We start from the raw sequence: 26,490 nt of genomic DNA, 5'->3' as shown, positions 1-26,490 counted from the left end.
TGCATGCATCTGTTGATGATATGGAGCTTTTCACTCTCCCTCCCTGCTTCTGTATACTGTCTGCAGCAAACTGACAGGCATGCAAGCCAGGGGATCTGATAAGAGTGATAAACACTGTTATCTCAGTGTTTATTGCCCCATTAAGAAAACAGAGAGACGTTACCAGCTATCTGTTGATTCAGCACAGACCTAGCATGTAGTCTGCTGGCTAATATACAGACACTTCTCAACATGGCAGAGGGGAGAGCGGAATTTGTGCTTAACAGAGAGTGGTGAGGGAGAGGGAGGGGAGCAAACAGCTCTTCTCAAACAGCATTTCCAAGGAAGGACATTAAACCACCTGTTGATTAGCTCCAAAAAGCCTGTCTACCTTTGTCTCTCCCACAGCACGGACTGTAGCCAGCATGTGGTCTGCTAGCTAAGGCCAAGGTGTCTTTGTAAAGCAAAGGAGGGGGATCCCTGCTTAGCACGGAGTAGCCAGGAAGATGCAGAGGGGAGGGGCCAGCCCTGCTGTGGACCAGAAAGCCCTGCCCAGCCCAAGAGCATGCTGGGATGCTGTGGAACTCTGGTTTATCTTAAACCAGCAAGGAGTCTGGGACAGATGTTGAATAAACCAGTTTGAGCCAAATCAGTTAACTCTGATACTACATTCAACCAGGTTTATCTCAAACCGGTTTCAGCCATTTTCAAGCTGATTTATGTGCACTGAACATCTGTTGTGTTACAGGTTTAACATCTGTTTTGTTACAGTTTCTGATCACTTAAACCGGTTTACGTGTAATGTCTGTCCCTAGCCTATATGTACAAGTAGTTTGTGTATCAATGAACAAAGACTTTAATGATATCTCATAGTTTTAAACTAAAGATTTGGCCTAAAACGTGCAGTCTAACATATCCTTTTGGAGAAGGGGATAGCTATGAAAAACACTTCCAGAAACAGAAGTCATTAAGCCGGCATAAAATCATAAGAAAACAGGGCTTGACGGCACCTCATGCAGTCATCTAGTCATGCCCCCTCATTATGGGAGGATTATCCCTGACTAAACCATCCCAGCCAAGTGCCTATCTAATCTGCTCTTGAAAATTTCCAGGAAATTTCCCATCCCCTGTGACCACAGAAAAAAGGCTAACTCCATCTTTTTTATAATCAGTCTTTAGGTACTGGAAAACTATTATCAAATCCTTGCTTCAATCTTCTCTTCTCCAGATGAAACAAAGCACTAGCTCTTTCAACCTTTCCTTGGAAGTCATGCTTCCCAGGACTTTACAAAGACACCTCTATTAATTTGCATTGCTCTCTGCTGTACTCTCCCCTATCTGTCCACATCTTTCCTGAAGTCTAGGGCCCAAAACTGGGGACAGTACTCCATGTGAAGACTCCCCAGTGCTGAATAGAAATAATGACTTCCCTTGATTTGCAAGAGATACTCCTGTTAATACAGCCTGGTATTGCATTGGCTTTTTTGCAACAACACTGTTGGCTCATATTCAGCTTACTGTGTACCCTCTAGATCCTTCTCTGCAGTACTGCAGTAATGCAATTATTCTGTCCTAAGTGCAGTGTGTTTCTCCACCTTTTCAGACTCAAAGCACCCCTTGTTCAACTCAAGGCACTCCTCAGAAAATGCCAGCTCTTACATTTCACTCACTTTGTGACTATGGAAAATTAATAGAGCAATTTTTCTGTTGTAAGTAACTCAAAAAAACCACAAAAGGACAGGGTGCTTTTAACACCATGGGTTCCTATTTGAAATCCCCGGGTTTATCTCATGAATCATTTTTGTATAAATGAACACCCAACAGTGTTAACATTGTGTGGCACCTTGCAGTACCCTTGGCAGGATCTTACAGCAGCCTGTTTGGGAATCATTGCATTAATCTGCCATGCAGTACTCTTACTTTAGAAGCAGGTGTGTGACCCCCTAGGTTCCATTACATGCAGTGGAACCTGCCCATACAGTAGTATAACTAAGGTGAGGGAAGGGGGAGACCCACCTCAGGTGCCAACTATGAGGGGGTGCCAGGATCCGACAGGATCCAGGAGTCTGTCACAGCAGGGGAGTCTTTGCAGTGGTGGGACAAACCCTACGCTGCCTCTACCTGGCCAGAGGAGCTGGGCAATGCAGCACTGCACCAAACAGTGTATCTGGAAGGTGGGAAATGAGTGGGTTGAACAGAATGAGTACCCTACGCCACCGTCTCCATATTACAATTTGCAGGAAACATGGTTGCCAGAAATGTTAAGGAAATTTTATTTAAAGAAATATCTTTGGATAGGGAAAGCAAGTGCCACACAATGCATTCAAAATAGACTTTAAATCTCCTCAGAACAAAAAGCATCTATTTTCATGACTTCTGATCATTTGTTCTGCCAGTCATCATCCTCTGAGCCCTGTTAAACCTGTTCCATGAGATTTTGAAGGCCTTGAGTAACTGAAAATCCTGCACTCAGCCCTGCACATGTATGTAACTCATGTTTGAAATGAGCACGGAGTAAATGCATATATGGCAAATAAATATACTGGACCTCAGTTTTACCCTGGGGTAAAAATAATGGCATATCACAATAATTATTTCCTTGATATATCTGTCCTTTAATACCAATCAATATTTAACAGCTGTCACAATGTTTTCAAACTAATCAAACAAAATGTTACCATCCTGCACACAATAATAAACATTTTTTTTAAAATAACCTGTTATTTTGACTGTTACCCAGATGAGCTTTATTAATCAGCAGGGATCCTGATTTTCTCTGATAAAAAAAAAAAAACTCTCACTTCACCCCCCAATGACCCCCCAGCCCCCCACTCATCCCCAATGCCTCCCACAGCCCTTCTGGTGCCCTTCACTTACCACCAAAGCCATCCCAACCCTGTTGGTGCTCCTCATTGCCCCCACAACAGCCTCCCACCCTACTCATGCCTCTTGCCCCCACCCACAGCCCCGCATCCTGGCCCTGTTGGAGGGGGCCTGCAGCTGCCAGGGCTATGGGGCCAGGGACCCAAGTCTGCAGCTCCCTGTCCCCAACAGCAAGCAGCTACAGCAGAAGCAGCATGGAGCCGGCTCCCCCACTCCTCTGCCTGCTTGGGTGGAGGTGGGGTGGGCTCCTGGCCCCCCACTACCCTGCCAGTGCCCCTCAGCCATGACCCACAACCCCACCAGCCCTGCCAGAGGAGCCCCAAGCCCCCTGCAAGTCCAATTTACCTCAGGAGCAAAGAGTGAAGCTGAGCTAAGCCGAGCCATAGCTGACTGAGCGCCTCAGGCCTTGCCTTCCCCCCTCCCCCTTCCCCTCTGGCCAGGGCTGGGGGTTTCCCACTCTGTCTGCAAACAGCTCTTGCAGGCTGGAGCTCAACCAGCCTGTAGAGCTCTTTGCAAAAGCTGGGAATCTGTGGGTTTCTCTGCTAAAAGGAGAAATCCATGTTTTCTCTGATAAAAAGGGGAAACCCATGGCTTTCTGTTTTCTAAGATCCCTGTTAATCAGTAAGTAAAAGAATGAAAAACAACACAATAAATATTGAGTTATTCAAGAACACGAGAAAATATGAAATAAGAAATTTTCATTATCTTTTTATTTTCCCCAGTGAAGTGCTTATGAAAGGTTATAGACTGAATGCCCTTGAAAGCTCAGTCCTATTTATCTTTAGAACAGCTCCAATATAATACACACCCATTATGATCTAAATCACACCTGCCAATTTCAGACTTTCACTCCATGATGTAAATATCAAAATTAGAAATAAATTACCATATTTACTCAAATCTAAAACAAGATACCCCAACATGGGTGGGGCCCCCCATCTTAGATTCATGTACAAAGGAGGAGGGTAAGAGGGGGGAGGGTGACTGCTGTGGTTCTGACTCTGGCCCTGAGCCCATAGTAATCTTATGCCCACCCCCGCACTTACCCTCTGCAGCTTCTGTCCTGCCCACCCAACGCCCCACCCCTTCCCCACCCATTACTGTCAGGCACAGCTCAGCTCTGTCTTGGGTTAGGTTCCCTCCTGAGCACACTCTGTCCCCTGCCCAGTCAATCAGCAGTTCTGACAACTGAATGGCCCCTGCCTGGACAATCAGCACTGCTAGATTGCTGCATGGACAGCAGGGACTACACTCCCATGTGCTGTGCTCAGGGAGGGAACAAGCAGCATGGGACAGAAGGAGATGGGGAGGGCAAGGGGCAGAGATTATGGGGGTGCTGGGTGCCAGTGGTGGGGATAGTAGGAATGCTGCAAGGGGAAGAAGTGAGGGGGACAGAGGGCAAGGGGCTGACACCCCCAGCCACTGCTTTCCTTGCTGTACAAGTGGTGAAGGGAATAATTTAAGACAACCCTCTGATAATTAGATTCTATACTTAGAAAATTATAACCTTTTATATCAATTTTTCATATATAGAATCTAATTATTGGGGGATTGTCTTAAACTCAGGGTCAACTTAGATTTGAGTAAATACAGTATGTATTTGTTAAATTTCTAATGGGTTCCAGATATAGAATTTGTAAAAAAATATGGTTCTCCAAACCTATAACTTATAAGAATTGGCAACATGATCGGTTCTCTTGATTTTATTTCGAGTTACAGACATGATTGGGCACAAATGATTAAGTGAGAACCTCAGGAGTTATAAATAACACAGATTTCTAGCCCCCGTGGTTATGTAATCCTAATATATCCTAAAGTCTTGATATTAGGAAGACAAATAAAAATAAACTCTTGGTTCTTTTTCAATTGCATGATTTTTGAGCATTTGAGATAAGCAATATCAAATTTTTGGATTTCTCCCTTTTCCCAACAAAGGGATATCCATAGGTCCAAAGTAAATAGTTCAGTCTTGGTTTTACAGACCTTGGTTGCAAACAATCCTATTCACTACTACTGACTTCAGTTGGAACTATTCAGAGTGTTAAGAGGTTCACAAATTGAGCTCCACAACTGATGACTGTTGCAGATATTGTAAAATAATAATAATCATCATCATCATAATAATCATACTAATAATAATAAAGTGAATGACACACTTGTTTCCTGATCCAAGTTGCACATAAAATTACACATACTTGAAGAGACTCAGATAACTAATTCATTAATATCACAGTTTCACACATACCACATGTCCCCAAGTAAAAAAAACACCTTACTTTTGGGAAGACAAAATAAAGACAAAATAGATTCCCCACCAGCCCGAGTTAAGGCTGCAAAGAGAAAAAAAAAACCTAATCTTCAGCTCAATCACCTTCCCTCTCCTGTTTAATCTTTTTTCTGAAACTCCATCTGCTGCTGAAGACTGCTCTCCATGGGTGGATGGTCTCCATTGGTGGATGTACTATTTTGAAAAAGAATATAGTCCTGGAGAGAGACCAGGAGTAGCTAGCAAACAGAAAAGTTGCCAGAAGAAAGGTTATCTTGATCAGTGGAACATCAAGACCATCAAAATGCGGGATGATCATTAACACCTGTGAAATGAAAAAAACCAATGAGCCATTACAGCAAATAACCCCTTCAGCTGCCCAAACAGAAATGCTACTGCTGCTGCCGCCAGCCAGTTGGTTGTGGAGTAGGAACCAAATAGAGGTGTTTCTATTCCAAGCAGAAGATCACCTTTCCTACTTAAGATGTGACTTAATTTGGGGTGGGGGGGAAGGTAAGGGGAGGAATGGTGTGTATGGTATGTGAGAAAATATAGTAATTTCTACTGGCATATACTTTCACTAAGTAAGATATAATGCATATATAGAGATTGTTTCCCCCCTGCATCATCTTTATATTACTAAGCCCATTCTTTGGGGATTTAATTTGATTACACTAGGGAGGGCCTCACCCTCTTGCAATGGTTTCCTGCTTCTCTTTAAACAATAAGAGGGAGTTAGCTCCTTGTCCATCCCTTCATTAATTTACATTTTTGCCCAGATCTTTTGTAGCCTCTTGCCTCCTGTACCATTCAGGACAGGAAACTGGTGCTTGCTTGGCTGGGGGCAATTCAAAGTACACATTAGAACGAACAGGCATAATTTTTTCTTATGGAACCATTTACCTCCAAGATATTACAAAATAGACCAGATTGTATAAGGGGCCTTGACACTGGGAAATCCTCAATCTTTCCTACAGTCCCCCCACCCCACCTTGACTACAGGAAACACCATTTTTCTATAAGAAGGGCCTTTTTTAGTTAACAGGACTGACAAATCAGACTCAGCATTTGTACACTGCAAGGCACCTACTTGATTGGATAGTTTGATGCAAAGATGAAGAAGACATTGCCCTCCTTAGGTCTTCTTCATATAATAAAATATGGTAAGACTATTTTCCATTACATACACGCCTCCAAATAAAACATGCACCTCATTTCCGTGACATAGAATTAGTCCTCCTGGAAACACACAGTGTCCAGTAAGTGTGTCACCAGGAAGTTGCTGATGCCAGCTGCCTCATCCAGACTACCTCCTGGGATGTCACACTTCCTGGACACTGTATTCCCAGGAAGACTTACTTTGTCACACAAGGTTAGTTCCCAGACCCTTTCAAGGGCAGTACCAAGACTTAGCTCTTTGCTGTAGGCAGTTCTTTATATAAGTACTCATAGAGAAACTGTTGTACCACATCACGAGCTTCATCAAGACACTACCAGGAGATGACTTGCTACTTCAGGTACAAGCTACATTGCTCAGTCAATAGTTTTGGCTTTGAGAGGGTTATCCCAGGACTGCACCATTTTGGCAGCTACATAGCAGGCACCTCTACATCACTACAGCACCATAATGTTGGGAAGTGCTAACTGTGACACCGTTACCAGGGTGGATTGATTTAAATCAATGAGATTTAAATAATTGATTTAAATCACCAAGCAAAAACCCTGATCAACGATTTAAATCAAGTTTTCCACTGATACTTCTTCACATATTTCTTAAACAATGGCACAAATCTGATCACTAAAACATGTTAATTTACAACTCAATACAGCATTTTACAACATCTGTCCTTAAACTTTTTAAAATTTTCAAATGTTATTAACTCTAACAGACAAGTCATCACAACACTAATCATACGTGTCCTTAAAACTTCTACAACTAGATCTCATCTTCCCCACTCCCACTGTCATTTTTATTCATAGACTGAAACAGAAATATGAGTCTTCCTGCTTTTTCAACATTCAGTCAATTTCTTAGCTTTCAGCGAATAATACCAAATGATGAAAATATTCTCTCTGTGCCTGAAGAGGAAGCTACTGCTGTGAAAAGTTGGCTTAGTAACTGAAGGAACTCTTGTTTCAAGGTGCCTGGCTAATGATTTCCACCAATTCAGGGGAGTGACTGTGTTCAAAACTTCATCAGTAAACATGTACTGCTTAAATGGCTCCTCTCCAGCCCTGAAATTTATTACGACTGGCATAACTAAGGAGTGATTTTGAGATGCCCATGCCATGGCAGCATCATCTTCTTCAGAAGTTAGGCATTTACCCTTATATCTGGGGTTGAAAAGTTCGCAAGAAAATGGAGGTGGAGTTAGTGCTTGATCCATTTGCTTCTTTATTGCCTGCAGTTTAAATTTGTGGTTAGGTATTTCTTTCTTCAATGTCTCTTGAAGTGCCTTCCAAATTTCGACAGCATCACCAATGCAGCCACAATTTCTCTGAAGTTTGTTTAAGGCTATGGATATAGACTTCAGTATACTGAGTATACCCTCTACATTCCTCTTTAATCCAATGTTAAATGCTTTGGATAAGATACTTCCATTTGTTTTATCGTGGTTTTCTTCACAAATTTTTACGAGTATAGGCCAGTTGTTAATAAATTGTTCAAAACAATCAACCACAGAATTCCATCGAACATCTTGAGGGAGAATTAGTTTAGATCCTCCTGCTCTCTTCAGTGAAGCCAAAGCAAAATTGTTGTTATGGAAATATTTTGCAGCTTCAACAACATTTTCTTTTATTCTTGGTGAAGTACTTAAGTCTTTGGCTAAAAGATGCATTAAATGGGCACTGCAACCATATGTTATTAAGAAGCATCCTTCCGTTTCTTCTTCTAAGTATCTTCTCATCTTTGCCACATTTGCAGCATTGTCTGTGACAAAACTGCGCGTGTGACAGTTTAATTATTGTTCACAGTTTATTACAGCTTTCACTGCCACTTCTTTTAAACATTCTGCTGTGTGGGCATTTCCCAATGTATCTATTGTTTCTGAAAGAAATTCATCCCCATCTTCTGTTGTCACACAGGCACATATTATGGATCATTGTGTACGTTGCTCCACCCATCAAGGCTTAAACTGGCAAATTTCCCCTCAGTATTTCTTGCACACTGTTCAAGTTCCTTCTCATACACTGTATCTAGCAACCTTCCACCAATGTCTGCTCTACCAGGTGTAGTGTAGCCTGGTTGTAAGGACCCAACCATGCCAATGAAGTGTTTGTTAACAATGCAAAAAGGAGAATTTGCGGCATAAATGAACCGAGCAATCTTTTCATCTATGGTGTCTTGCTGGTAGTTGCTGGTCCTTACTACAAACCCATCCATGGTGGTGGTTTTACTGGATGGTTGAAATCTTTTGCTTGCTACTGATACTTTGTTGTCTGAAATATGTTTAGTTGCAGCACTAGTGCTAAAAGTACCAATGGATGACTCTGAAGTTTTTGCAGATAGAGAGTCAAAGTCTCTTATGCTTAAATGGGATCCTGAAACAAAAATGATTTTTGAATAGTCATTCTTCACAGTTCTTCTCACTCTATTATTCAGTTAATCATTTACATTTTTTTCAGCAAGGATGCAGATCCAATTCCAAATGACCAAAAAAGCTAAGATTGACTGTACTTAGAGTGCACCTAATTTTGGAGTAAGCCCCACTGAACTCACTGGCACTTCTGTTTTTTGAGAAAACAAGTATAAGAAGGGGGTTCCCTTGGGAAAGCTGAGTTATGTTGAAGTAAAATAGGGAATAGACTTATGGCATCACCATTATGGTCTGGGGCCAGGATGTTTCAAAATAAGGGGAATGTATTATGTAATATAAAATAAGAAAATGACACCCAGTGGCAACTGGCAACTCTAGATTTTTCTTACTGCAGCTTTCTGTACCGAAAACTTGGGTGATAGATTCTAAACCTAATTAAAAAGCTAAACTTTTTTTCTAGCAACATCCAACACAGCTTGGGAATTTACTTGTTAAATCAGACTTATACTAAAAGGCATAGAGAGAATCTTGAAGAATGATGCATTGCAAAATGAATTATTTAATTTAATTTACTAACCAATCGATCCACATTGTTCTTCAGACATATCCACATCTTAATCCACATCATTTTCTCCCAATAAGCAGTTTTCATTGTGTGTTTCATTCTTGCAACTAGGCCCTGCATCTCCTTCTTGCACTGCACTGGACACATTTTCCTTTTTTACCCAGGGAAGGAATTTCTTCAAAATATTCCCAGATACAGTCTCTCTTATGCCCAGAAGCCATGACAGTTTTTCTGTGGCAAAAAAGTGTGGGGGAATACAGGAAGCTGTGTGTGTACTACTGAATAATGTCTTCTCTTTTTCTTTCCAGTCCACTCCACTGTTCCTTTTACTATGCCTCTTTAAGACAGTGTCTTAACTAGCTCCTCTGCCTTGCTTGGCCCAGCTCCACCACCACATAAGCACAGAACAACAACAGTCCTATCCAGCCTGTGTCTTTGCATGTGTCACTTTAGACTGCTGAGGAACAGAAATTGAAAGCCCAGAACTTTCAAGAAGCAAGAGCTGGTAGTTAGGCTGGACAGAGACTAGAGCTATTTTCATGAGATGAAAAACTGAAATGAATGCCCATGTTTGATTGGTAGGTAACACAATGTGTGCGAGTGTGACAGCCATTGATTCATTTTTATGAGACTATAAGTGTAGGTTTAGCATGTTTGTGATGAGATTTAATCGTAATGGTTATTTTTTAAATGAGAGAAATTTAGTATTTTACTGATGATTAAAAAAAAAAAATCAAAAAATCCAATTTGAAAAAAAAATATCCAATTTTTTTTCTGTTTTAAAAAAAATCATGATTTTTATCCACCCTGACTGCTACTGCTCAGCAGCAACAAGCTACTACACAGTAGCTCATTGCTACTGCTCAGTAGGGTCAAAAACTATCTGTGCACCACCAGGACTGCCCAGTACCAACTATGCACTCAGGGTGAGGTGTGGATATGCCCACCAAGCACATTAATCTCCAAGTTGCTTCTTTTCCAGCAAGAAAAACTGCTTCCCACTTAAGACATGCACCCAACTTTTGGGAGACTGATTTTTTGGGGGAAAATGTATATGTTGCATGTGAGAAAATATAGTATATTCTCCATATCTTTACAAGTAAGAAATTAAACTAAACACAGTACCTGTTAAGTAAGATGGATGTCATTATACAATTTTTACAGTAAAAAGAAAACCTAAATCCAAGATGATGTGCCAAGCACAGTTGCTATGTTTGGTAAAGAAAAATTTAGCTAATTTATACTGGAATAGATAACAATGAATATGTGGTACTGTAGATAGCAACTTCATAACCTATCCCCAGTACAGACATGGAAAATGAATCCATAACTGCAAACACAGAGTAGAATACTGCAAGTATTAGGCTATCTTTACATGCATAGAAGATAATTTTGTTCTGAAATTTAAGAAAGGGGGAGAGGGGGAGGCAATAAAACTTCCCCCTCCAAAGCTACTTTATAATACCAAATATATGATTACCATTAATTCTCTCCAAGGATGGAACATTATAGCCAACATTTTGTCTTACAGCATTTTTTTTTTTAATGATCAAGCGATAAAACCCTGAAAATAATGAATTCATACTACAAATTGTGAGAGGTTCCCATCCATAACAGTGCCTGTGGGCTCCATTAAAACAGTTTATTACACAGTAGGGCTGTGTGAAATTGTGCTGGGTGTTTCCTTTCGACGCTGCTTCGACTTGTTTTGAGCTTGAAACAGCAACACTGAAATGAAACAAAGGGCTTTGAGATAGCTGCGTAATGAAATGAGGGCAATCAAAGTGTTTCAAAACTTTTGAAACATTTCGAGTTTCGAAGCTGAAGCTGGGCTTACCTGCAGGGAAACAGAAAGTAAGTAGAGGGAGGGGGAAGAGTGGGGAAGAACTAGTCTGACATTGACTGTGTAGCTCGCTAGTGACTGTGATCCTTCCCTGAGGTCCCTTCCAATCCCAGTTCTCTGTGGGAGGGATGGAAAAACAGCATTAAAGGCAGCATTGTTTGAACTGGCCTGCTTTGTGCCTTGGGATCTGACAGTTACTGAGCTATATTCCAGCAGCTCAAGAACATTAGACAACAAAGGCTACTACTACCATTGATTTGATTTCCTACTTGCTAGCCTAGCAAGTGGGATTCTGCAATACCTTTTGCTTTCTTTCTAGACCCTTTCATTTTATTATTATATTCATTGATTTATTCTTTTCAATTTCATAATTATATTGGATATTATACTATGGAATTTATATAGGAAGGTACATACATTTATATATTTTATACATTTATATCTTGCATATTATAACAGAATTTATACAGAAAGGCACATATACATTTATATATTTTTATAAAGACAAGACACTATGAAACACATTATGAAGCATGGTGGAAAGGCAGGTGGCAAGCCTTCAGGAAGGGGTGAAAGAGGGAGTGGAGGGAAAGGTAGAAGTCTCCCCCCACAAATTGAGAGACAGCCTCTTTCCTACAACTAGCAGGGATAAGGCTTCCAGTTCTACAAGCAGCAAGGAGAGGGGAGCAGTGCCAGTGCTACTGCCTGTGCCTGAGTCTGCATCCCCTTCAAGAGCACCAGCCATAGACCCCCATCCACCACCATCATGACAACAAGCAGCAGCACCAGGACCAGCATGACAGTCTCCTCCACCTCCATTTCACTTCCCATAGTGAGCCTTCCAGTGCCAGAGGAAGAGCTGGAGCTGGATCTGAGTACCATAGCAAGGGAAATTCTGGGAAAGGAGGGGGAATCACACGACTTTATGCTCCACACCCCTCAAGTTCCCCCTAGAGCCAGGTCTTGTTCCCCAGAAGGCACTTCACAACAGGATGAGGTAGAGGTTGCAGAGGCAAGCAGCTCATCTGAGTCCGCTCCTCCTGTTGCTGTGCCTCTGCCTGCTAAGGAGGGGGAAAAGGCAGCATCCACACATGCACCCGCATCCCAGAAGCGAGCAGGTAGAGTGGTCTGGGATAATTTTGAGCTGGGAGATGATCCCAAATACACTATCTGCCTGCACTGCCGAGGCAAAACCAGCTGGGGCAAGGGAACAAAACACATGAGTACCACAGGGATGCTGATATATCTCCACAGGCACCACCCCCTTGCCATTGCTCCTCCTCAGCCTGGCACCAGTGGGAGCATGCCCAAAGGGAAGTCCCTCTCTCACTCCAAAGTCCCCAGTTCCCCTAAAGCAGAGGCAGGCCACCCTGGAACAGTGGGAGAAAGGTGGACAGAAAGTGGGGCACATTGCAAGGGCGAATGAGATCACCCAGAGCATTGGGGAGATGCTTGCTGTGGATGGCCAGCCCTTCTCCTTAGTTGAGCGGCCAGGGTTCAGGCGGCTCATGGCCCCATCCTATCAAGTGCCCGCACACACCACCTTCACCAGGACGGTGGTGCCGTCCCTGCATGAGGCATGCAGGGAGTACTTGAGTGAGGAGCTGCATAGAGGCAGGTCCACACATGCCCTTACACTTCACCTCGGACATCTGGAGCAGCCGGGGTGGAGATCATGCCTCTCCCTCACAGGGCACTGGTGCAACTAGTCAGGCCATTGGTGGGCTCACCTTCAAGTGGAAGTGATGGATGGGTCCCAGACGCCAACAGACATCATGGGGGCCATTAACTGTTTGGTGCACAGGTGGCTTCTTGGGCAAGGCAAGCTCACCCACAGGGTCATGGTCACCAACAATGGAGCCAATATGGTCAAGGCAGTCCACAATGCAAACTTATGTGCCACACAGTGAAACGCCAACAAAATTCTACCTCATTGTCAGGGACAACTTGGAGGGGGACAGTGCTCCCAGCGACAATGCCAGCATCACCAGCGAGCTCATTTCCAAATGCAGAAAGGTGGCAGGCTACTTCCACTGGAGCATGAAGGGGGGCAAGATGCTGCAGGACAAACAAGCAGAGCTGAACATCCTGCAGCACAAAATCATGCTGGATGTGGAGACTCGGTGGAATTCCACATGCCTGATGTTCGAGAGGCTGGTGGAGCAACAGAAGGCCATCCATGAGATGGCCTTGGTCAGGGAGATTGGGATGAGCAGCCCCCTTAACAGAACTGAGTGAGATACCATTTCCCAGATCTTGGTGGTCCCCAAGCCCTTCCTCAAGGTCACTGAGACCCTCAGCACTGGCGATGCCCTCCTTAGCCAGGTGATCCCTCTAGTGTAGGAACTTCAGAGCCAAATGGAGAGCTGCCAGGGGATCAATGTTCCTGGGTTGGGCAAGCCACTGTCACCAGACATGCACACACTGGTGAGGCAGCTGAAGGAGAACATCAGGAAATGGCTTGATTTCTTGGGGTCCAGTACGGTCCATGTGCTAGCCACCATGTGTAACCTGAGTGTGAAGGGCAGCTTATGCAGCAGCCAAACCTTGGATCAGTGGACAGAGGTGCTGGTGAAGAGAGTCAGGAAGGCAGAACTGCAGAGGCAGGGGGATGTGGAAGAGAGGGATCCACTGTTCCATGCTAGCAGGCCATCCACCAGCCAGTCTCCTCCTCCACCACAGGTGCTGCCAATGTGGGCCAGGGGCATGGCTTGCATGGTGGGGTCCAGAGGCATCAGATCCCACCATCAGGCAGGTAGCACTCAGGCCTTGGTGGGTACCTATCTCGCCAAGGAAGTGGAGCCGCTGCTGTTTGATCCCTTGGCCTATTGGGCAACTCACAGCCAGATGTGGCCAGATCTGGTCACAGTTGCCCGCGAACAAATGTCCTGTCCATCAACCAGTGTTCTAAGCAAGAGAGTATTCAGCATTGCTGGGGATGTAATGACACCCCACCGCACCTGCTTGGATCCTGGTTTGGTGGAGCAGTTGGTGTTCCTCAAGCTGAACCTCCCACTGCTGGGGTTCCCCAAGCTCCAGATGCAGTGAATGCCACCCTCCTCACTCCAGCTGCATCTATTTCCATTCTTCATTTTTTAAAAGCCATTTAATGCCCCACTCTCAGAGCTGGAAGGGGCACTCACTGCATCACCAGCCAGCAGGGGAAGAACATGTCCCCACTGAGCTTCTGTATCAGGATGAACTTGGAGGTGTGGCCAGGGGCTATGGAAAAGGAGGCCCCAGGTCCTGGGCAAGACCACTAAAACTGCACTCTGCCAGGGTTGGGAGGCCTGGTGGGACTGCTGGCGGCATGGCAGCCCCAGAAAATGCCAGGACCAAAGATCCTCCTGGTGAAAGGCAGGTAGGAGGTGCCATAACCTCCAACCACCACACGCACACACACAGTCCTGGCTGGGGAAAGGCCATACCTGTCATGTCTTTGACAGGCCTGAGGCTTGCTGGTTGCAGTGGAGCTGAGGCTCCATGTGAACTCAGCTTAACTGCCTGGGATGCCAGCTTTTGAGTTGAAAAGCCCTTTGTCAGGCTGAGGAAGCACCTGCAGTTGGTGTGTGCTCTGTTCCTGGATGGAAGGAATAGTAAAGAAGCCAGAGGCTGGCATGCAGTGCAGGCAAGAAAGCTAGTCAGTGAAAATGGAAATGGAGGCATCAGGGGGTAAAGGGACTGGCGGGGGTGCTGGGGGGGGTGAGGGGTAGGGGGATGTAGCAGCGCAGGTAAAAGTGGAGAGGTACCTGGGGAGTCAGATGTCCAGCAGGTAGTAGTGTGTCAAAATTCCAATGTCTATATTGAGTTTCTGTACCTAGGAGGTTGATGAAGTGCAGTTTATAGGCTCATCTGTGAAAAGTAGTTTGTAAATTCCTTTTGAGGATCAGGCCTGATAGATTGAAGGCAGGTGGTGTTCTGTTGTTGTCTTTGATAGATTTTCGGTCTGAGCTCATTCTGGTGCACAGTTGTTGCTTTGTGTCTCCACATATTTTCCTTCAGGGCACCTAGTGCCCTGATGGAGAATTGTATTGTATTGTGAAGGTATCTCCATACTGGAGATATTGCTGTCAGGCTTTGCATGTCTTGTCATGGCATGGCCTGGATTCATTCAGTATGTTTTGGGCTGTAGGAAGTTGGCTTCTGGTGATGAGGTTAGCAAGGTTCAGTGCTTGCTTGAATTTACAAACCGCTTTTCACAGACGAGCCTATAAACTGCACTTCATCAACCTCCTAGCTGGTAGGTACAGAAACTGATGGACTCAATATAGATATTGGAATTCTGACACACTACTACCTGCTGGACATCTGACTCCCCAGGTACCTCTCCACTTTTACCCACGCTGCTACATCCCCCTATCCCCCCCATCCCCCTGGCACCCCAGCCCGTCCCTCACCCCCTGATGTCTCCATTTCCATTTTCACGGACTGGCTTTCTTGCCTGCATTGCATACCAGCCTCTGGCTTCTTTACTATTCCTTCCATCCAGGAACAGTGCGCACGCACACATGCACACACACCCCCCAACTGCAGGTGTTTCCTCAGCATGACAAAGGGTTTTTCAACTCGAAAGCTTGCTAAGATACATTTCCCTAACTATTCAGTTAGTCTGCTGAAAGATACCAGATTAGATTGACCCAAAGGAACTTGTCTGCCAGTGCCATGTCCTTAGAGAAACACTCCTGGCACCTGACCGGAAGAACATAGGGCCCTGGGCACATCTAAGCCCCAGGGCTGGGGTTGGCAGGGAGAGTTCTCTGGCATCTGCTGGAGAAGAAGCTCCTGCAGGAGAGGAAAGAAAGGCTCTGTCATAGTTTGGCTGCCTGAGATGCTGCTGGAGCTACCATGCTACTGCTCACTAAGTTATTATTTTACCTGTTGTTGTTTAAAGTGGTGGACTGGACTGAGGCTGTAGGGGAGGAGGAAGCCTCATTGGGACACACTACCGTGTCATGTAGAGGCACCAGCACCAGTGACAGTGTGCCTTAACACACACACACAGTCACACGTCACAAGTTTTGCTTGTCAGCAGCCTGATGTGCAGTTTCCCAGAAACCCCTGCACCTATCTCCTTGGATTTGGCAGATGTTACGGCCTCAGAAGGGGCTACCCTTCCTGTAAGTTTCATCTAAATCAGGCAGGAAATGACAAAGTTATGGGCAGTTTTGTGCTTCCCTATTATAGCCTATGGGCAAAACGTTGATACAGTGTCAAAACATTGAAGCAGTTTTGACAAAATGAAACGGAACAGTGCTTTCACAACTAAACAAAACTCAAAACGGTGAAACAGAAGTTGAAACAAAACAGTGCTGTTTCACACAGCCCTATTACATAGCATACCCATCTTATTCTGGCATGTTTTGAAGGAACATAGTAAATAGTATCCCCATAAACCACAACACACAAAAACAGTGATGAGAAAATCATCCTATTAAAACTGAAGAGCCAAAACAAAGTCTACATGCTACTGCTTATATAATTTATCACAACAACTTCAGAAATACAAATCTAACCCAAATAGTCAGACTACAAGCACGTAACTGCTAATTAGTTCTCATGAGAAAATAATTTATAAATAAACTTGCATCCAAGTTGACTGCACTCCTCTCCTGCTTACTACTGTTTCTACAAGGGACCAAATACTACTATAAACAACTGAAGGTAATGGCAAAATGTCCACCAGTTCTAATGACCACAGGATAAGGCAGCAGATGTTCTGCATGTTGGCTTAGTGCATCTCTTTGTAATTAACTATAATCTATTTTTCAAATTACTATTTGAGTTTTAACAATTAATATTGGCTCAATGACTATAAATGGAAAAAAGCAAGTTGAAACAAAAGCAATTTTCTCTAATTGAGAAAAAGATTTAGATGCCTAATTATGTAAGCTAAGTGTCTGGCACTGTATATGGTTAAGCAGATACAGAAAATGAAGCACAATTTGTTTTGCACCCAAGGAATATGAGAACATTTTAAAGCCAGTGTTGTGTTGTCCTAGAGGAGTTGAGTTGGTTCAATACGTTTAAAATCTGAGCCATCAAGGACTAACTGCTGGGGTTAAAATTTCAGAAATGTTCACGTGCATTTAAGCACAATACTGCTCTGAAACAGGACTATAACAATTATTCCTTTTCTCGCTGCAGGCCTAACCCCAGTGTGCATGGAGAGTTATATCTGTAAGTTTGCCCTCTGTCATGTTACATATATTACACAATTAACTGGTTAATCGCACAATAAATGTAGACTGGCCACACATACAAAGTAAATGTTGTGCCATATAAACGTCCATCTAGCTATAAAATGAGTCACCAGCTACAAGGTTAGTGCTTGAACATGTATAAGGTATCCAGGTTGTAGCAGTATCGGTCTAGAGGAAAAGGCAATCAGGACTCCTAGTAGAAATGATATCTTTTATTAGACCAACACAATTTTTGCAAAAAAAATGCTTTAATCGCAAGCTTTTGGGCACAAATACACTTTATCAGGCATTGGAGAAAAGATTGTAAAGCTCTCCTGGGTAGAAATGAAAGTTCATATTTCATAGGATTTCACAGAGGAGTCAATAGATGAATAACTCTTCCCGGCAGTCATTTCATAGCTGGTATGGAGCCTCTCGCCTCCTTTAGTTAAAGCACCCCTGCTGCCATTTTTCAGTACATGACACAGGAGTCTGCTGGAGCACGGTAATTATCATGCTCCAGCAGACTCAATTAATCGAGTTTGCTCAGACGTGCTGTGATCACCATGTGTCAGAGCAGCCTTGCTGCATGTGTGTAGGAGCCCTAGAGTACCAGCAACCTGAAATGGCATTCTGAAAACAGGTCAAAACCATACATTCAACCAAACTGACAGGATACCTGGGAGAGGTGTTGAACAAAACTGTCCTGGCAAAAGCATGGCATATAGTCACCCTACTGTAGCTTAGGCCAAGTTTTCAGGGATAGCAATTAGGAGGAAAATATATATTTTTAATAGGACATAATGATAAGAAGTCACTGAGAAACAACACACCTGGATTCTTAACACACACACTGGCATTTCCATAGAGTCACATTTTAGAGCTGAAGGGTGCATCAAAGGCCTGATCTAGCCAGACATTGAGAGTCTTAAACTCTCCTAGAAGGCAGAGTGAGTTCAGAGTGCTCAGCCTCTTGAAGGTTTGGCCTGTAAGACTTGAGTTTAAACACACATGCGCTTCTTGTTCCTAGTTATTTTATTTTCTTTCCCACCGTTCCATATTTCATCATCAGAAACAGTAATCTAGGGAACCTAAAATAAAGTCATTTTAGCTTTTCAAAAGCTTCTCAAAATAAATTAATCCTTTACTGTACTCCCTGGAGTTGTCCCAGTATTTCATCTAAACCTCAGATCTATCATTTTCTAGGCGCTGAGACTGTATTCACTACCAGCAACCAAAATACATAGCTAAAGCCCCAGAACAGTTCATGTTCTGCATTGTACAGCTATCATTACTGTAGCTAACTGGACCAAACCGAGTGCAACTATGCCCATATGCTAGCTGCAACACATTTAACTGAACTGCAGATATAACCAAAAGCAGCATATGTATGCAAAAAAGCTTAGGTCTTGGTTTGGAGATGGAAGGGTGCTGAGATGCTTCTAGCTACCCACTTGGAAGGTCAGTCGGCAATCCCAAGCCTTTGGCATAACATAGTGCCATTTCAGACTTCACCTTCTGATGCCATCCCACTGCTGTTCACAGCCACTTGAGTAGCCAGAATTCAGCCAGCTGCAACCGCTTCTAAACCACAACCCTTTTTCTCTATGCCCCTTACAGCAGGGGAAGGATGGAGGAGCAACCATGGCATGAGTCCTATGTCACACAGCTATTTCCAACTGCTTCATGCCACTGGAACCACTTTACACTTACAAACTCTAAGAGAATGAGAACTTGGTATGCTGAGTTCATGAACAGTTGAGAAATGTCAGTCTTTGCTAAAAGCAGAATTTTGTATTTCCTACATGAGTTTTTTTTGTATGAAAATTTCATTATACCAAATTGTCTTTACAATTAGTTCCATAGAAAATTCTACTAAGTTTTGCAAAATTTCTAGGGGAAGTGAATATGGAACCAAAAGACCCTTGCCCGGAAATCTAGCAGTCTACCATCAACATACGCATGTATTTTATTGACAAGAGAAATCTGCATTGCCTTTAGGGAGATCAATAATATAAAGAGACAAATAATTACCAAATCAAAATGTTTTCCAGATTGTTGGTTATAACTTATTGTGGCCATAGAGTCTGAGAATTTAATACCCATATTTCCAAACTTTTTGTACTGCAAAACATTTTACATTAAAATGAACTCTAAATACTTTTCTATGAAGCATATTACAATTAATCCAAGAAATCTATTTTTTTTCAAGACTACACATAGCTCATGTTCTAGGTAGGGTAATGCCCTTTAAAGAGTTTGAAAGGATTACTAAGACAGCAAAACATTTAGAACTAAAAAATCATGAAAGATGGCAGGACATGGAAGACAAGATGTCCTTAAATATTAGTCAAAATTTGCTAAGCAGCAGTTTCTTTCAAGTCTTATTCTGAGGAAATGAAATCAGTTAACAACTAAAACATGTATGAAATGAACTACAACTACTTTATTTTCAAAACAATCCACACAAATCTGAAGTATGATAAGGAACACACCAGGTAAATTGCAGAAGTTTGATCATATGTTTCCAACTTATTTGTTTTCAATCCATCATTCTACCTTCTGCTGTTCTGTTTTCAATCCATCATTCTACCTTCTGCTACTGTAAATATTTTAAATAAAGTAAGATCAGAGTGAAAAAAAGCAACAGGACTCAGGCTTCTAGGTTAGACATTGGGAGAGGTACACCTACGTTTCATTGCCAGCAGACAATATTCATTAAAGAGACAACATAGACAGGTGTCCTTCAACAAATAAATAACTTTTTAAACCATTCTATAGCTTCCATCCTTTGAGTGACTGAGTAGCTCTGCTGGCCCATGAGAGGGCATATCCTGTATCCCCAAGCATTCTGTATGTAGACCAAAAAATGTGGTCATGCAGGAGCTCCTTCCATCCTCAGCTCGCCGGTGTCTAACTCCATAAATACTAGATAATCTCAAATCTAAAAATATGCGTTTGTATAGCAGGCATATTCAAATATAATGGTATAAACATCTCTCTAAAACAAGGTAATCCGAATGCATGCTCACTCAAAATAAGAAAATATTCAAAAGACAGCTTACTCAGGAGACGAACTCTATTTTGTCTCAGGAAAACAGACTACAGCTGTTTTAAAATAGCATTTGAAGCCAATACATTTCCTGAGACCAAGGGAAAAACCTACAAACATTATTTTAATGGTTGAGTCCAGAGCCAGTTCTGCATTGTCTTCACATAACTAATCTACCATTTTACTTCCTGTTGTTTGACTTTAAGGACACTGAATGGAAACAGCACGCTTGCCCAGAAACACATTTTCTATTAGTGAAACTGACCTGTCTTTCTTTTCGTTTTTATGTCCAAGAAGTGACTTGAGAGACTATTAGTAACAAAAGTGAAGGAAAACAACAAGTCCTTCAGGCAAAGTTACTTTGAATTTTCTGTTTAAATAAATGTCATCTATTTCTAATGTACCAAATTCACTTTGGGAGCATAATAAAAGCTACAGTCAATAGAATTACAAAGGAAGTCTACTAGTGATAGAGGGAAAATTGAGAAACTCAAAAGTTTTTAAGTAGCTTTCATAACTAGAAAAAATATTGTAACAGGCCAATTGATATTAATAGATGTTAGGCACCTAAATAGGAATTAATCACCTGAATATTCTCAGGTCCTGGCAGACACTACATTTATTGCATGATTAAGGCATTAATTGTATGGTGACCTGTAACATGATACATGCGGAACATCTTAGTGTTAGGTTTGTATCACATTTTAGTTTGAATGCTAAAGCTGTGACATGCACCTCAATGCCAAGCTGCAAAATCTGGATTTAAATTTGCTGGCCTGGAGGGAGCCAACTTGACTTTAAATGTCCCAGCACATGGAGAACCCATGGGCTCCCTCCATGCTGACAAGCTTAAAGCTGACCAGGCATCAGGGACTGGTCACTAATGCCAGGCTGTGCAGCATGGCTTTAAAGGTCCTGAGTGCACAGTGGGATCTGAGGAATTTTACCAAGCGCACATCCTGCCATACCAGATCCTAAATATCTGCTAGGGGCCTTAGCAACTTATTCTTGTTATTCAGAAAGAAAGGCAATAGAACAAAAAACAGAGTTCAGGCCTTGACTTCCAAATATTCTAACTACTATATTACTACTACTAACTAAAAGTAAGATATCCTTTATGACTGAGAAAACATCTACTTGTTCACATATGCTACAACTATGGATTGCTTATTCAGGCTAATACTGTGCAACTTGCTTATCAGCATTTCTAATGCACAAGTCACTATAATACACAGGCACCACATACAACACATTTTTAAAGGTTAATTTCCTTCAAAAGGACAATGTTATTTAATCATTTTCTTAATTTTTCACATTATCCTAAATTCTCCAACTCATTGTTATCTGCTCAAAGTTGAAGCTAATAGGCCACTTTGTAGTTATATTTGTAGACAGAATGCTTGCACAGAAGTCATTTCACTGTAAAGATTTGTAGTAAGAAATTCCATAGCTAAGGGTCATCCTCAAGTATGTCCAGCCTCAGAATGCTAACAGTTCCATTTTGCATCCACAGTAGGCAGAAGATAGGATAGATCTGCACCTTAAAGACCAACTAAATCAGAGATGCATAAGCTTTCTTAAGTAACAGTTTACTTATATGAGAAATGACCTGACACAGCGGAGAAGAGGGGTCTCTCTTTTTTCAGAAGGCTTGACACTAACATCAAACTGTCAGTGCAACCAACTCAAATAGGAATAGATTGCTTTTGACAATCCTATCCACTACATGTAGATAAGTTTCTGCTTGTAGTTTATTAGAAGCCAAAAAGCCCATTCTTCTTCTGAAGTTGTCACTAGTGTTGATTTGACTGAAGGGACTGCTGAATCTCTTTTAAATATTGTCTGATGAGAAAAGACTTTGCTTTGGGCTGCTTGGAAATGCCTCCTCAATTAACAAAAAAACAAATAATTTTAAAGCAGCTTTTGGCTTTAGATTCTTTACAAAGCCTAGCCAGTGAACTACTTTCAGAGACTCTAGGATTGTGCGACTGCTCTTGTGTTCTTTCTGTATTTCATTTTAAAGAGAACGTAGGCCAAGAAGATTCTCAGCTCAACCTACCACTACAAGGTACTTCGTTTTTTAATGCTGCTGACCCTTCTGAATTCACTTCTATGTGAAATAAATGAAAAAAACCCCAACCTTGAAGCAAAAGGCTAATTAAGAAAGTGCACAGAACTAACAGGGCATCTCATCCTATACTAACCATTGGCTTTCTACAAGACATACACCTTTCTACAGAAAGTAACAGAAGTCAGAAAGTCCCCAGGCAAGGCCTGGCTGCAGAAATCTTTATCACACTGCCTACCTTAGAGTTTTTTCCTGCCAGCCATTTTACCATATTAACGCTAAATATCTTGTCTCTGAGCAACTTTAACATTTGGGGACTAAAAGCTAGCTCTTCAGATTGTGAGACTGATATCTCTGGGACACTTGAGTCTGGCCCACTAAAAAAAGGAAGAGAAACCAGAAGGAAATGTGTTGGTTATCAAGTTAGCTTATTCCTGAGGCCATCTTCCACCTTCCTCACCCACACTGGAACTTTTGAGACATATTTGTCAGTTGAGTTGTGCTTATTGATGAGTATATAAAACTGTAAAGAAGCCTCTGAGGAAAAGGAATGAAAATCCAGACACTGACAAAATAATTCAGACTGCCTGTTGTTGTAGTTTGTCACCTTTTGATAGGTGGACAAATATACCAGGGAACTTGGTGCTTTTCCTGCTTTAAGGGAAGGCAGGCTGCAGGAAAAGCAGGCTGCAGATGAAGCAGACAGCAATCAAGGGAACCAGATGATCCAAAAGGGGCGGGGATTGCAGGATATAAGCCCAGGGCCTGAGCTGGGCAGGCATCTGACCTGGAAGCCATGTAGAGAAGAGCTGCAGCAAGGCTCCTGACTATCTGCTGACTAAGCTCGAGCAGATAAGACCTGTGGTTTAGAGATAGAGAATGCAGGGGTGGTGGGGGCCAAGGCCAAAGAGAAGGGCCATGGCTGCAGAGCTAGGAGAGCAGGCAGGGCTCGCAAACCCATAACCAGCAAAGAGGAATCAGGGCCAGGGGGCCCACAGCCTGTGGGGGGAAAGAACCAGCAGGGCCAAGGGGCCCACAGCCCATGGGGGGGGTGGAGTCTGTTGGAGGTAATGAGGCCTGAGCCCAGGACAGGGGGGAAAATGCAAGCCTAAACCCAGGAGGGGTTAAGATTGTCCAGTCAAGTCAATCTCTCATCCATGGGCCCTCAGGCCTAGTGTCAACTCCAATCAATGTGGGCCTCTAAACCTGGAAGGGTCTCTGTCACTGTTGGAGCTTCCAGCCCCCGTGTCCTGGCCCCTCCTGGCCTTGGGCCTCTGTACTTCAAACATGGGGCTTAATACCCCATGATGGGTAACATCTGCAAGGGTTAGGCATTAGGGCTGTGCGAAGCTTCAGTTGCTGATTCAATTAGGTGGAGATTCAGCCTGATTCAGCGGCCGAATCTCCAAACTCGAATCGAACCAGGAGACCCTTTAATCTCTCCAAATCGAATTGGAACACTTCAAATTGATTCAGAGAGATTAGATGATTCGGACATGGATACAGTTTTAGAAGTTTTTCTACATACCTCAAGGTACCAAGAGGCTCATGAACGCTGAGATGGTGGGGTGGATAGAGCATCCCATGGGAGCACGGGTGGGGGGGAGAGGGAGTCTCCCGCGTGCTCGGCAATGGACACGTAAGTGGACCAGAAGCACTTCCAGTCCACTTCCGGATCCACCATGGAGGGCGCAGGGGACCCCCCTCCCACCCCCTGGCTCAGTGACTGCTGCCTCCTGGGTCTGGGGAGCCACCCAGGGTCCCCCCCGTGGCTGATCACCGAGCCAGGGGGGCCATAGGGGTGGGTCCCCCATGCTCAGCAGAGGCCCCAGAAGTGGACCAGAAGTACTTCCGGTCCACTTCCAGGTCCACCACCAAGCACACAGGGATCCCCTGCGCTCCTGTGGGACACTCCATCTGCCCCACCATCTCAGCATTCACGAGCCATGCCTGGTACCTTGAGGTATGTAGAAAAAACATTTAAAGCTGTGTCTATGGCCGAATTGCTGATTCTCCGAATCAGCATAGAATCTTGAGATTCAGCTTCGCCTCCATCAAATCGGGACAGCGATCCAAATCAATGAATCTAATCACTGTGCTCTGAATTGGGCCAAATCTGAATTGAATATGGCCCACTTCACACCCTATACTGGGCATGGCTAAAAGGGGAAATTAGGAGGCCACACAGCTATCCCTTAAGGTGATGAGCAGTGATACCTGTATTCACAATTGTGAGATCTCACTTCGGGAGCCCTGAGGCAGCCTCCTTTTTTCTGAAAACATAATTATATCAAGGCATGCAGGCGAGTGGAAGGGTATATAGCCCAAAGAAATTAAAGGTGACAGGGACTGAGGGGAAATTCTATGGGCATCCTAGCCACCCATGGGGCAGGACCCCATTACACAAGGCACTCAGCCTGGACTGAAGGATGTAAAGGAGTTGGGTTTTTTTGTACTTAAATTCACTATCATTCTTACACAAAGGCTTGCAGCATAATAGTGAAAGCAAAGTTATTCAAAACTTATTATTCAAAGTTATTCAAAGTTATTCAAAGCAAAGTTATTCAAAAATGTCTCTGAATAGACAGTGGTTTGGTTTTGTTGCAGATAATAAAGGACAGCTGTCAAGAAAGTGAATGAGTGGAGTGGGAGGAAGGACAATACGGCAAGTTAAAATGATAATTGAAAGGTTTTTATTAAATATCTGAACAATGACCTATACTTTAATATTGACATCACTGTCTAATGCAGTAAATGCAACCTATATTTAAATATGGACATTACCTGTAATGCACCAAATGCAACAATTAATTATCATGAAAAAAACCCATTATGCAATATATGAGATGCTCTTGTGTCTTTAAAGTGACGTTCTCCAGGACGGCACAAGAACTATAGCTTCATAGAGTTTATCAGATTTATCTAATTTTCTGTAATGTGCTCATGGGCTTAACATACACGTGAAGAAAAGTTATCAAAAAATGAAGTTGCTGTTTATACTCCGGCTGTCAGTCAGATAGATATTGATTCAAAGCCACAGTTTCATTCTCTTTATCTAATCAAAATAATGAAATAGTTCATAGGTGGTTGTAGGATTACATCTACTTGACTGACAGGATAGACGTAATCACAGCAAGAAAGCTTCTAATCACTCCTGATTAAATTCATATGTAATATCTGAAATGGGCTTTCTGGAATTATGAAACATTCTCTTACATAGGAAACTACTGTTTTTGCTATGGGTTTTTTTTGTTTCATTTATTAAGCTATTTAATAAGAGAAACATACTAACATCTAATGGTTCCTGATTCAAGTTTCTAATTCAGGTACAAATGTGAGGGTGTATGGTGATCAGCAGTGATCCTGGTTTTCTCTTATTTAAACAAATACCCAATTTTTGGTTAAAAAAGTAACCCCAAATCCACATTTTTCTGTGATTAAAATGAAACACCATTAATATTCATAGACATCAAGTCTGGAAGGGACCTCGGAAGATCATCGAGTCCAGCCCCCCGCCCAAAGGGCAGGAAGTCAGCTGGGGTCATAGGATCCCAGCAAGATAAGCATCCAGTTTCATCTTGAAGGTGTTCAATGAAGGCGCTTGAACCACCTCCGGTGGCAGGCTGTTCCAGACCTTGGGGGCTCGGACAGTAAAGAAGTTCTTCCTTATGTCCAGCCTGAAACGATCTTGAAGTAGTTTGTGACCATTCGACCTCGTCATCCCTTGGGGCGCTCTGGTGAACAAACGTTCCCCCAGATGCTGGTGGTCACCCCTGATAAACTTGTAAGTGGCCAACAGATCACCCCTGAGCCTGCACTTTTTCAGGCTAAAGAGCCCCAGGGCTCTCAGCCTGTCATCGTAGGGTCTGCTTCCCTGACCTCTGATCATGCGCGTGGCTCTTCTCTGGACTCTCTCAAGCTTCTCCACATCCTTTTTGAATTGTGGAGCCCAAAACTGGACGCAGTACTCCAGCTGCGGCCTCACTAAGGCTGAGTACAGGGGCAGAATGACGTCCCGGGATTTGCTTGAGAAGCATCTATGGATGCAAGCCAGCGTTTTGGTCGCTTTACTAGCCACCGCATCACACTGCAGGCTCACGTTCATCTTGTGGTCAA

At 43.1% G+C, this 26,490-nt stretch overlaps 1 long non-coding RNA gene across 1 annotated transcript in view; it reads right to left on the bottom strand.

Annotated features, from left to right (window-relative positions):
* Positions 1–2,821: 2,821 nt before the first annotated feature.
* Positions 2,822–26,490, bottom strand: part of LOC112549773 — a 62,059-nt gene continuing 38,390 nt past the window's right edge. The window contains exon 3 of the long non-coding RNA XR_003093296.1: positions 2,822–5,453. This is a non-coding gene — a long non-coding RNA (uncharacterized LOC112549773). The remainder of the gene's footprint in view (positions 5,454–26,490) is intronic.

This window comes from Alligator sinensis, unplaced genomic scaffold, assembly GCF_000455745.1.
Source record: "Alligator sinensis unplaced genomic scaffold, ASM45574v1 scaffold54_1, whole genome shotgun sequence".
Classification (NCBI taxonomy): Eukaryota; Metazoa; Chordata; order Crocodylia; family Alligatoridae; genus Alligator; species Alligator sinensis.
This window is presented reverse-complemented; position numbering and strand designations above follow the sequence as displayed.